The sequence below is a fragment of the Xyrauchen texanus genome, chromosome 17 (genome assembly GCF_025860055.1).
Source record: "Xyrauchen texanus isolate HMW12.3.18 chromosome 17, RBS_HiC_50CHRs, whole genome shotgun sequence".
Classification (NCBI taxonomy): domain Eukaryota; kingdom Metazoa; phylum Chordata; class Actinopteri; order Cypriniformes; family Catostomidae; genus Xyrauchen; species Xyrauchen texanus.
In genome coordinates, this window is record NC_068292.1 from 42,095,379 (window position 1) to 42,107,999 (window position 12,621).

Consider the following 12,621-nt stretch of genomic DNA (forward strand, 5'->3'; position numbering starts at 1 on the left):
TCCTGACAAAGCATTTAAAAAACAAATGGCTTAATCTGAGAAACGCCTTTAAGAGAGCAAGACGCAATGGCCAAAGACCTTCACCAACTGTAAGGGGCTGTTCACACCGAACGCTTTGCAAACATCCATTTGTTTTTCTCTGTAAATGTGCGCTAGACGAACGTCTTTGTTTCCCTTTGTTTTTGTTTAGTCAGCATCTTGTGCAGGAACACTGTTTTTGTTGCGCTGTGTCTAGCATTTTTCAGCGAAAGAATGTGATCAATCTGAAGTCACCGTCAGTGCGAATGTGCATTTGTTTCTTAAATTCGACAAGTATTCGAAATTAGAATTTTAATTTGACAGCCCTAGTTAGTACCTACCAAAATTGGTCCAAGGAAGGACAACCGGTGAACTGGTGACAGGGTCATGGGCACCCAAGGCTCACTGATGCATGTGAGGAGCGAAGAGCCTGTCTGGTATGATACCACATAAGAGCTACTGTAGCACAAAAAAACATAATGCTGGCCATGATAGAAAGGTGTCAGAACACAGCTTGCTGCATATAGGGGCTGCATAGCCACAGACCGGTCAGAGTGACCATGCTGACCCCTGGTCCTGGCATTCATGTGGATGTTACTTTGACACCCACATGATTGCCAGAACCCAAGGTTTCCCAGCAGAACATTGCCCAGAGCTTTACACTGGCTCACTGGCCTACCTTCTTCCCACGGTGCATCCTGCTGCCATCTCTTCCCCAGGTAAACGATGCACACGCACCCGGGCATCCACATGGTCTAAAAGAAAACTTGATTCATCAGACCAGGCCACCTTCTTCCATTTCTCCATGGTCCAGTTCTGACATTCACGTGCCCATTATAGGCACTTATAAAGATTGTACAGATTGTTGCAGACCACGTACACCTCTTAAAGGCAACAATATTCCCTGATGGCAGTGGCATCTTTCAGCAGGATAATGCGCTGTGCCACACTGCAAAAACTGTTCGGAAATGGTTTGAGAAACATGACACAGAGTTCAAGGTGATGACTTGGCCTCCAAATTGCCCAGATCTCAATCCGATTGAGCATCTTTGGGATGTGTTGGACCAAACAGGGCTTAAAGGATCTGCTGCTAATGTCTTGGTGTCAGATACCACAGGACACCTTCAGAGGTCTAGAGGAGTTCATGCCTTGATGGGTCAGAGCTGTTTTGGCAGCACGAGGGGGACCTACATGATATTAGGCAGGTGGTTTTAATTTTGTGCTGAACGGAGTATATATATACATATATAAATATATAAAATCCCAAATATCAGATATTTTTCAAACTTCACATACAGTCATGAGGGTCTTAAGGGGTTTTATGTTTAATCTTTGTTTTCTTTTGGTCACATGACAACAAAAGATCTACCTAGCTACTTTTTTGTTGGAGGTTTTTCAAATATTAATAAAATTTTAAAACAAAATAGTTTTACTGCTTATTTTTTAAAGAAACAATTATAAGAGATTATAAAAAATAAAAAAATTATATTATATATATACTGTATATATATATTTTATAATATATATATATATATACTTATATATATATATATATATATATATATATATATATATATATATATATATATATATAATTTAATGCTTTTAATGAAACTTTTATTCACTATTTAGACATTCTGGAATTTAAGAAAAAAAATTGTTTTTGAAAAAAAGTTCTATTCTATTCTATTTGTTTTATAATATTAAACTATGTCCACACTGATACATTTTCATTTAAACTCACATTGATTGTGCTACATTTACGGCAATCATCGACACCAGACTTTCAAAAACAATCTCTTGTTAGTACTGCTTACTTTGGACATGGCTGTTTTTGCACTAATGCGAGACTTATTTGTTATGTTTTGGTTTGTGTACTAAATAATCCAACAAAATGTCTATCATTTGTCCAATGAAATATCATTCATTTTCATACCGTGATGTAAGCACCTCTTTGACTCACAATAACGCTAGTGAAGAACGTATACAAGTCATGTTTTTCTAATTACATGCACCATGCATCTTCTATAGATGGTTGAGTATTGGGTTGTCTTGCAGATAAATGAGCAGACACACATAAATACAAAAGCTGCTGATGTCATAAATGATCTGTTGACCTCTAAATGGTCCTTTAGTTCCATTGTCAATAATGCATAAGAACATTATTCCATCAAACTGCACTCACCCATTCTGGCTGTGTTTTCACTGTTTGAGTTGCTTTTAAGACTTCTTTTCATTTGTGTGTGGAGATAACTCCTAGAAAATAACTATCAAATATCGAGGTCAATATTACCTAATGCAGTTGACATCAAGATTAATTACACCGAATAAAATAAACAGCCTGTGATTGTTCCCAGATGAGGTCTGGTTTTGGCAGGGTGCACTGATCAATGTCTGAGGAGTTTGGACTCTTTGTACAGTAATAACAGAGACACGGCACACGCTGTCTTCATTTCAGCCTGCAGGGACTCAGTCGATACTGAATTATGTCTTTCTATTTTGGTGACCCATTAAGAAGAGACTGTTGTTTATCCCTGTGCTCCTCTTCTGACCAATGCTACTTGATCAAAAGGGGAATTGACACCACAGCGAATCTTACCACCTGCCTTGCAGCAGCATATGTGACGTGTATGCGAAATGAAAACAGTTGACTGTCCAATTACAGTTTCTTAAGCATTAGAGGCCCAACTCAAAAAGTTAATGTTAGTATTTGTTAGCATTGCCTTTAAATTGTTTAACTTGGGTCACATGTTTTAGGTAGCCTTCCACAAGCTACTCACAATAAGTTGCTGGAATTTTGGCCCATTCCTCCAGACAGACCTGGTGTAACCGAGCAGGTTTGTAGGACTCATTGCTCGCACACGCTTTTTCAGTTCCGATTGAAGTCGGGGCTTTGTGATGACCACTCCAATACCTTGACTTTTTTGTCCTTTGACTCTGGAGTTATTCTTGGGGTCAATGTCCTTATGGAAGACCCATTTGTGACATTTTATTGAGATTTAACTTCATGGCTGATTGTGATGTTGTTTCAATATATCCACATCATTTTCCTTCCTCATGATGCCATCTATTTTGTGAAGTGCACCAGTCCCTCCTGCAGCAAGCATCCCTACAACATAATGCTGCCATTTTCATGCTTCACAGTTTGGATGGTGTTCTTCAGCTTGCAAGCCTCTCCCGTTTTCCTCCAAACGTAACAATGGTCATTATGGTCAAATAGTTCCATTTTTGTTTCTTCAGACCAGAGGAAATTTCTCTTGTCTTTGTACCCATATGATCTTGCAAACTGTAGTCTGGCTTTTTTATGGCAGTTTTGGAGCAGCGGCTTCTTCCTTGCGGAGCAGCCTTTCAGGTTATGTCGATATAGGACTCATTTTACTGTGGATCTAGATACTTGTCCACCTGTTTCCTCCAGCATCTTCACAAGGTCCTTTGCAGTTGTTCTGGGATTGATTGGCAGATTTCGCACCAAACTACGTTCATCTCTGGGAGACAGAATGCATCTCCTTCCTGAGCAGTATGATGGCTGCGTGGTCCCATGATGTTTGTACTTGTGTACTATTGTTTGTACAGATGAACATGGTACCTTCAGGCATTTGGAAATTGCTCCCAAGGATGAAACAGACTTGTGGAGGCCCAAAACTGTTTCTGAGGTCTTGGCTGATTTCTTTTGATTTTCCATTGATGTCAAGCAAAGAGGCACTGAGTTTGAAGGTAGGCCTTAAAATAAATCCTCAGGTACACCTCCAATTGACTTCAATTAGCCATTTAGCCAATCAGAAGCTTATTGGCTAACTGACTAAAGGCTTGACATCACTGGGGGCCAAAAGGTTGGAATAATCTACAGATTTTGCTGTTTCAGAAGGAAATTGGTACTTTAATTCACTAAAGTGGCATTCAACTGATCACAAAGTATAGTCAGGACATTACTGATGTAAAAAACAGCACAATCACTATTTTAAAAAAGTGATTTTTATCAAAACTAGACAGGCCCCATTTCCAGCAGCCATCACATGTAGAAAAAAATTGTAATAGTAATTTAACACATTATTAATGTAATGTATAAATTATAACTTTATATATATATATATATATACAGTATAAAAAATATATAGATTGCAATTTATTTATCATTTATATATTATCTATTCATATATTACAAAGATGTATAAAAATTCAAGCAGCTCGGCTTTGTTTGATGGCTTGTGGCCTGGATCGATGATGATCTGGGGGTGCTTCAGCAAGGCTGGAATCGGGTGGATTCGTCTTTGTGAAGGACGCATTAATCAATCCACGTACAAGGTTATCCTGGAAGAAAACTTGCTTCTGCTCTGACAATGTTCCCCAACTCTGACAATTGTTTTATCCAGCAGGACAATGCTCCATGCCACAAAGTCAGGTCAATCAAGGTGTGGATGGAGGACCACCGGATCAAGACCCTGTCATGGCCAGCCCAATCTCCAGACCTGAACCCCATTGAAAACCTCTGGAATGTGATCAAGAGGAAGATGGATGTTCACAAGCCATCAAACAAAGCCGAGCTGCTTGAATTAGCATAAAGTCACCCAACAGCAATGTGAAAGACTGGTAGAGAGCATGCCAAGACGCATGAAAACTGTGATTGAAAATCAGGGTTATTCCACCAAATATTGATTTCCCCTTCTGTCACGCACTCGACGTTGTGTCAAATGAAGTGACACAAGGGGTCTTCCTGGGACGCCAAACGTACCTCTGAACCTGAGAAAAGGCCAATGTCAAGTTGGCAGACATAATTTGCATGCCCCGCCCTGGACATACGGGTGTAAAGGGAAGCGGGGCAGCGAGCGGCAAATGTTAAATGTTCATATGCAAAATGAATATGAACTTGTTTTCTTTGCATTATTCAAGGTATGAAAACAAAAATGTTCATTTTACCCAAACACATACCTATAAATAGTAAATCCAGAGAAACTGATAATTTTGCAGTGGTCTCTTAATTTTTTTCCAGAGTTGTATATATTGTTTATTTATCTCTTATTGCTACGAAAAATAAAAAGCACCAAAATCAGGATTTTAGCCGGTACAAAAACATGTCCAAAGTTATAGTTACAGTGAAATGCAGTTGGCAGTCAACATTTTCTGAAATTTAAGCATCTCTCTTCACTGACCATTTGTTGAAAATGAAAACAAGATTTTTATGGAGCAGGTTTGTAGGCGATGGGTCCAGGAGTCCTGCTGTATCAGTGTTGAAAGGCTCACCAGCTGGCTGGAGAAGATTAGCTTGTTGAGCTCTGGACTCAGGCGGCAATGCCACGGGCAAATGGAGACATTTCTTTCCCACCAGAGAAGCATCGACCATGAAACCACGGCACACAGAGAATACAAATAGGCTCCAGTTTTTATTAAATGTGCAGTGGCCTGTACACATACACTGCAGTCGAGTTTGACCACTGTAACTGAGAGGCAGGAACTCAACCAGAGACCCCAAATGTACTCTTCTCAAAGCTCTACGGATGAGGGTTTGGATATAATGAAAAACAAACCTTCAGTCACAATGACTGATGGAGCTCTTTGTCAACCACAAAGACAAGTTTGTGCACTATAATGTGCTATTTGCATGGATAAATGAAAGCTATTCACAGTAAGTCAATGTCATAAGTCACTAAGCCGTGTGGAGTAGTTAGGGTTGCCCGTTTTAAGCGCTCCAATACAGGACGTTTGGTACTATATCAACGCTTGGATGCGGGACAATAGGCATCTTCATTTTGGCCAAAGAATGTATTTGTTCACAAATACAACTTTATTGTAAATTGTTACCATTTTTTCTCATTGAACTTTCCATTTCACTCAAATTCATCAGAATACGGAAGTAAAAAGGGTTGGGAAATGCATTTCATGTTGATTTTATCAATTCAAATTAGATTTCTCAGCTTTATTCACTCAATGAAGAAGCTATTTAGCAAAGCTCTACTGGCCATTAATCACCTTACTGCCAGTGTAGAAAAGCCCACAAAGTCATTATCTGCTTATGGGTAGATTCACCTTGAATGAGATGTAAATGAGATGAGTGAGTGAGTGAGCGGCAGCTCTGACCTGATCGTTAGCCTCAATTTCATCTACCAACAGGAAACCCACGACACAAACCACCAAACCAAACTCTCTCCACAGGATGTTTGGCACAGCTACGTACAGTCCACTTTGTGTACGTGTTTGTGAAGCTACTGTTTCACAGTTGATAGTTAAGCTACTTGTGAACAAATCATTCCATGGCTCAATATTTTTCAGACTATTGGCGATATTCAAGATACATTTAAGTAATTATGCGTTTGCGCTGAAATGGCTCAAAAGTGTTTTATGTTTTTTGTTTTGTTTTTTTATCAGATCATTTATCATCATTTCATCCAAAAAGCCATTGTAGCCAAGTAAATTCAATACTTTAATATAAAAGTAATTTTCCATAGTTTTTCATTAAATTAACACAAGGGATTTAATCATTTTCATTGTATGCACTTTAATATATATATATATATATATATATATATATATATATATATATATATATATATATATATATATATATATATATAATATATACAGTCAGGTCCATAAATATTGGGTCTTTTGGCCCAATCTTTTTGGCTCTATACACCACCACAATGGATTTGAAACTAAACGAACAAGATGTGCTTTAACTGCAGACTTTCAGCTTTAATTTGAGGGTATTTACATCCAAATCAGGTGGACGGTGTAGGAATTATAACAGTTTGTATATGTGCCTCCCACTTTTTAAGGGACCAAAAGTAATGGGACAGATTAACAATCATAAATCAAACTTTCACTTTTTAATATTTGGTTGCAAATCCTTTGCAGTCAATTACAGCCTGAAGTCTGGAACGCATAGACATCACCAGATGCTGGGTTTCATCCCTGGTGATGCTCTGCCAGGCCTCTACTGCAACTGTCTTCAGATCCTGCTTGTTCTTGGGGCATTTTCCCTTCAGTTTTGTCTTCAGCAAGTGAAATGCATGCTCAATCGGATTCAGGTCAGGTGATTGACTTGGCCATTGCATAACATTCCACTCCTTTCCCTTAAAAAACTCTTTGGTTACTTTCGCAGTATGCTTCGGGTCATTGTCCATCTGTACTGTGAAGCGCCGTCCAATGAGTTCTGAAGCATTTGGCTGAATATGAGCAGATAATATTGCCCAAAACACTTCAGAATTCATCCTGCTTCTTTTGTCAGCAGTCACATCATCAATAAATACAAGAGACCCAGTTCCATTGGCAGCCATACATGCCCACGCCATGACACTACCACCACCATGCTTCACTGATGAGGTGGTATGCTTTGGATCATGAGCAGTTCCTTTCCTTCTCCATACTCTTCTCTTCCCATCACTCTGGAACAAGTTGATCTTTGTCTCATTTGTCCATCGGATGTTGTTTCAGAACTGTGAAGGCTTTTTTAGATGTTGTTTGGCAAACTCTAATCTGGCCTTCCTGTTTTTGAGGCTCACCAATGGTTTACATCTTGTGGTGAACCCTCTGTATTCACTCTGGTGAAGTCTTCTCTTGATTGTTGACTTTGACACACATACACCTACCTCCTGGAGAGTGTTCTTGATCTGGCCAACTGTTGTGAAGGGTGTATTCTTCACCAGGGAAAGAATTCTTCGGTCATCCAACACAGTTGTTTTCCGTGGTCTTCCGGGTCTTTTGGTGTTGCTGAACTTACCGGTGTGTTCTTTCTTTTTAAGAATGTTCCAAACAGTTGATTTGGCCACACCTAATGTTTTTGCTATCTCTCTGATGGGTTTGTTTTGATTTTTCAGCCTAATGATGGCTTGCTTCACTGATAGTGACAGCTCTTTGGATCTCATATTGAGAGTTGACAGCAACAGATTCCAAATGCAAATAGCACACTTGAAATGAACTCTGGACCTTTTATCTGCTCCTTGTAAATGGGATAATGAGGGAATAACACACACCTGACCATGGAACAGCTGAGCAGCCAATTGTCCCATTACTTTTGGTCCCTTAAAAAGTGGGAGGCACATATACAAACTGTTGTAATTCCTACAACGTTCACCTGATTTGGATGTAAATACCCTCAAATTAAAGCTGAAAGTCTGCAGTTAAAGCACATCTTGTTCGTTTCATTTCAAATCCATTGTGGTGGTGTATAGAGCCAAAAAGATTAGAATTGTGTCGATGTCCCAATATTTATGGACCTGACTGTGTGTGTGTGTGTGTGTGTATATATATATATATATATATATATATATATATATATATATATATATATATATATATATACATATACAAACAAACAGTATAATTCATGATCAATCTGATTTGCGTAATGTATAACACAATTAAATTAACACTTAATATTAATTTAATAAATTTTTTTATATTTTTTATTTTATAAAAGATTACTCAATTCAATTAGATGGAATTTTGTTATTAAAAAGAAATGCATAAATCTTAAAATATTTTTTCCCGAGTGTATACAATGATACATAGTAACTTAATAAAAAGCTTTATTTACCTTTGTATAGTTTTCCTTGTTAATGAGCAAGCTGTCAAAAAATTATGAACTCCCAGTTGAACATTGCATAGTACTAAATTATTACTGTAGAACCCAGACATGTTTGTTAAAATAATGCTTAATTATCATTATTATTTTTAGGATTAGATTTTGTTTTATACAAAAGTATTATATTTCTGTCCTATTTACTTCACCTGGAGCTTTTATTTTGACACTGAAAGTGCAGTGTGTATTTCACAGTTTATAATGTTTACAATAGGGTGAAAAGCTCTCATCTCCTCTGTTTGTAGATTTGTATATTAACATGTAGCGGTGTAAAGGGATTACAGGGAAAGGAGGAAGCGAGAACCGGCTTGAAAATATAAATTATATTTTTAATGGTCCTCCGGCCCCAGGGGGACGGAATGCCCTGCCTCATTCTTGGGGAACAGAAGGGGTCTCCCCCGCCCCTGGCAGCGGTTCTCCTGCTCCAGGCGGTCGGCCGGGAGTCCATCCCCACCAGACGGTTGACACAGAGCCTCTGCCTATACTGTGGCACCCCGGGTCACCGAATTGACTCATGCCCAGCCGGCCCCCGGCGTTCCCTCTCCAAAGGTCAGGTGAGAACATCTGTCTTTCTCAACATTACCCAGAAACAAGTCTGCCTCCCAGTAATGTTGAGTTTTAACAATGTCCCTTTTTCTACCCCAGCCCTAGTGGATTCCGGGGCAGCGGGAAATTTTTTAGACGATGGCTTGGTCCAGAAACTATCCATCCCACTCAGTCCGGTCGTGCCACCTCTCAGAGTTAACTCTCTAGATGGGGCACCTCTCAGATCGGGTCTCATTTCCTTCCGGACCATGCCATTGTCCCTCCAAGTGAGCTTGTTTCACACGTAGCTCATCCAGTTTTTATAGTGCACTCACCCAGAGACCCTGTAGTTTTAGGCCACCCCTGGTTGGCGCTTCATGACCCCCACATTTCCTGGCGCACAGGGGAGCTGTTGCACTGGACCGACCACTGCCTATCACACTGCATTTCCCTTCCTGTGTCCTCCACCTCTGTAGAGAGCCCCGAAGTAAACTCCTCTGTCACCATCCCTCCTGAATACTCTTCTTTTGCTGACGTGTTCGAGAAGACCCAGGTTAGTCTTCCAACCCACTGTAGCGTGGACTGCGCCATCGAGCTCCTTCCGGGGTCCCCACTCCCCAAGAGCCGAGTCTACCCCTAACATTACCCGAAACTAAAGCCATGGAAGACTACATTGACGAGGCACTCAAACTAGGCATCATCCGGCCATCCACCTCCCCGGTGGCGTCCGGCTTCTTTTTCGTGGGCAAAAAGGACGGCGGGCTTCGCCCCTGCATCGATTAACGAGCCCTAAACAAGGCCACCGTGAAGTTCGCCTACCCCCTACCTCTCATCCAACCGTCCCTCGAACAGGTCAGTAAGGCGAAGGTATTCACCAAACTCGATCTCCGGAGTGCGTACAACCTTGTGCGCATCCGCAAGGGGGACGAATGGAAGATGGCGTTCATCACCACCAGAGTGCACTACGAGTATTTGGTGATGCCGTACAGCCTCGCCAACTCCCCTTCAGTGTTCCAGTCGTTTATGAACGACGTCTTCCGAGACATGCTAGACCTCTTCCTCATCGTCTACATTGACGACCTGTTAATATACTCCGCTACACTCTCTGAACACACCGTCCACGTCTCGAGGGTGTTACAGAGACTACGAGAGCACGACCTATTCGTGAAGGCAGAGAAGTGTGCCTTTCACCGCCCCTCCGTCTCCTTCTTGGGTTACGTCCTGTCAGCAGGAACTATGGAGATGGAGACCGACAAAGTTGCCGCAGTCCTATCTTGGCCCGAACCTAGTATGCTCAAGGAGCTCCAACGGTTCCTGGGTTTCGCCAATTACTACCGGCGTTTCATTAGAGACTTCGGCAAAATCGCCGCACCCCTCACTTCTCTCACACGAGGCAACCCGAAGTTCCTCACCTGGAACACACCCGCCCGACAAGCCTTCCAGGCCCTTAAGGAGGCCTTCACAACCTCCCCAGTCCTGCGGCAGCCCGATCCCACTCTCCCGTTCGGTGGTAGAGGTAGATGCCTCTGAGGTAGGGGTGGGGGCTGTACTCTCCCAACCACACGGGACTCCTGCCAAGTTATACCCGTGTGCGTTCTACTCTCACAAGCTGTCCTCCCCGAACAGAACTACGACGCCGGGAATAGAGAGCTGCTGGCCATCAAGCTGGCCCTGGAGGAATGGTGCCATTGGCTGGAGGGCTCTAGGTTCCCCTTTGTCGCTTTCACCAACCACAAGCACCTAGAGTACCTCCGCGCCGCCAAGAGGTTAAACCCTCGACAGGCCAGGTGGGCTATGTTCTTCACCCGATTTCACTTTACCGTGACTTTTCGTCCGGGCTCCCAGAACCTCAAGGCAGACGCACTTTCTTGCCTGTTCAGCCATGGCTCGGAACCCCCGGAGTCAGAAACCATTCTCCCCATGTCGTGCGTCGTTGCACCCGTTCAGTGGGAACTGACGGAGGCCATCCTGCAGGCTCAAGGCGACGAGCCCGCACCTCCTCAAACCCCCCCAACAAGGTATATGTCCCCACCATTATTCACCCTCAACTGATGCAGTGGGTACATACTTCACTTTGTTCTGGCCACCCGGGAATTACCCGGTCTACCGAGCTGCTTGCTAGGAGATATTGGTGGCCCTCACTCAAAGACGACATTCACGACTTTGTCCTCTCATGTCCCGTCTGTGCCCAGTCCAAGACACCTCGTCACCTTCCTGCAGGTCTCCTCCAGCCGTTACCAGTACCTGACCGACCGTGGTCCCATATTGCTATGGACTTCATCACGGACTTACCCCCCTCCGACGGCCGGACCGAGATCCTTGTGGTCATAGACCGTTTTTCAAAAATGTGCCGCCTGATTCCTCTGCCCGGGTTGCCCAACGCGACACAACTGGCCGACCTGGTGATCACCCACATCTTCCGTAACTTCGGTATTCCCGAGGAGATCACCTCTGATCGGGGTACCCAATTCACGTCTCGCTTCTGGCGAGCTTTCAGCGACAGGCTGGGTATCCAACTCAACTTCTCCTTGGGATACCACCCCCAAACCAATGGCCAAACTGAGCGTCTCAATCAAGAGATAGGCAGGTACCTGAGGGCCTACTGTGCCCAAAACCAGGGCAGTTGGCACACCTACCTCCCCTGGGCCGAATACGCCCAGAACAGCCTTGTCAGCTCATCGACACACCTCACCCCCTTCCAATGCGTCCTGGGCTACCAACCACCTCTGTTCCCGTGGGAAGCTGACCCCAGCGACGTTCCGGCGGTGGATGCCTGGGCCCAGAGGAGTGCCCAGGTCTGGAGAGCCACCCACGACCGGATACAACATTCCGTCCAAACCCAGAAGGCTAAGGCAGACCGCCGACGCCGTCCTGCCCCCCTGTTCCATCCGGGTCAAAGGGTTTGGCTCTCCACCCGAGACATCCGTCTCTGGCTCCCGTCGAAAAAACTCAGTCCCAAGTATGTCGGCCCTTTTAAAATTATTTCACGCATTAACCCTGTCACATACAAATTACTTTTACCACCCCGCTACAAAATTTGTCCTGTGTTTCATGTTTCCCTTCTTAAACCAGTGCACTACAGCCCCATGTTTCCACCCACGGCAGCCCAGATACCCCCTCCACCACTCGATGTCGGTGGTCAACCCGCCTATACGGTCCGGGCTCTGCTAGACTCCCGACGTCGGGGAGGCGAGCTGCAGTACCTGGTTGACTGGGAGGGCTACGGACCTGAGGAGCAGTCGTGGGTACGGTCGAGAGATGTCCTGGATCCAGCTCTTAAGCTGGACTACCATCGCCAGCATCCCGATCGTCCCGCACCACTTCCCAGAGGTCGCGCTCCTCGCAACCGAGCGCGGCCGTCAGGAGCCGTCCGTAGCAGAGGGGGGAGTACTGTAACGAACCCCGCTCCTTCGGTTCGCCCCGCTCCCTCGAGCTCACACGCTCGTTCTGCTCCCTCGAGCTCACACGCTCGTTCTGCTTCCTCGAGCTCACATGCTCGTTCC

The 12,621-nt window shown here is 43.6% G+C and overlaps 1 protein-coding gene across 2 annotated transcripts in view; it reads right to left on the minus strand.

Annotated features, from left to right (window-relative positions):
* Positions 1-12,621, minus strand: part of LOC127657807 (zinc finger protein 385D-like) — a 100,760-nt gene that overhangs the window by 10,236 nt on the left and 77,903 nt on the right. The window lies entirely within an intron of this gene.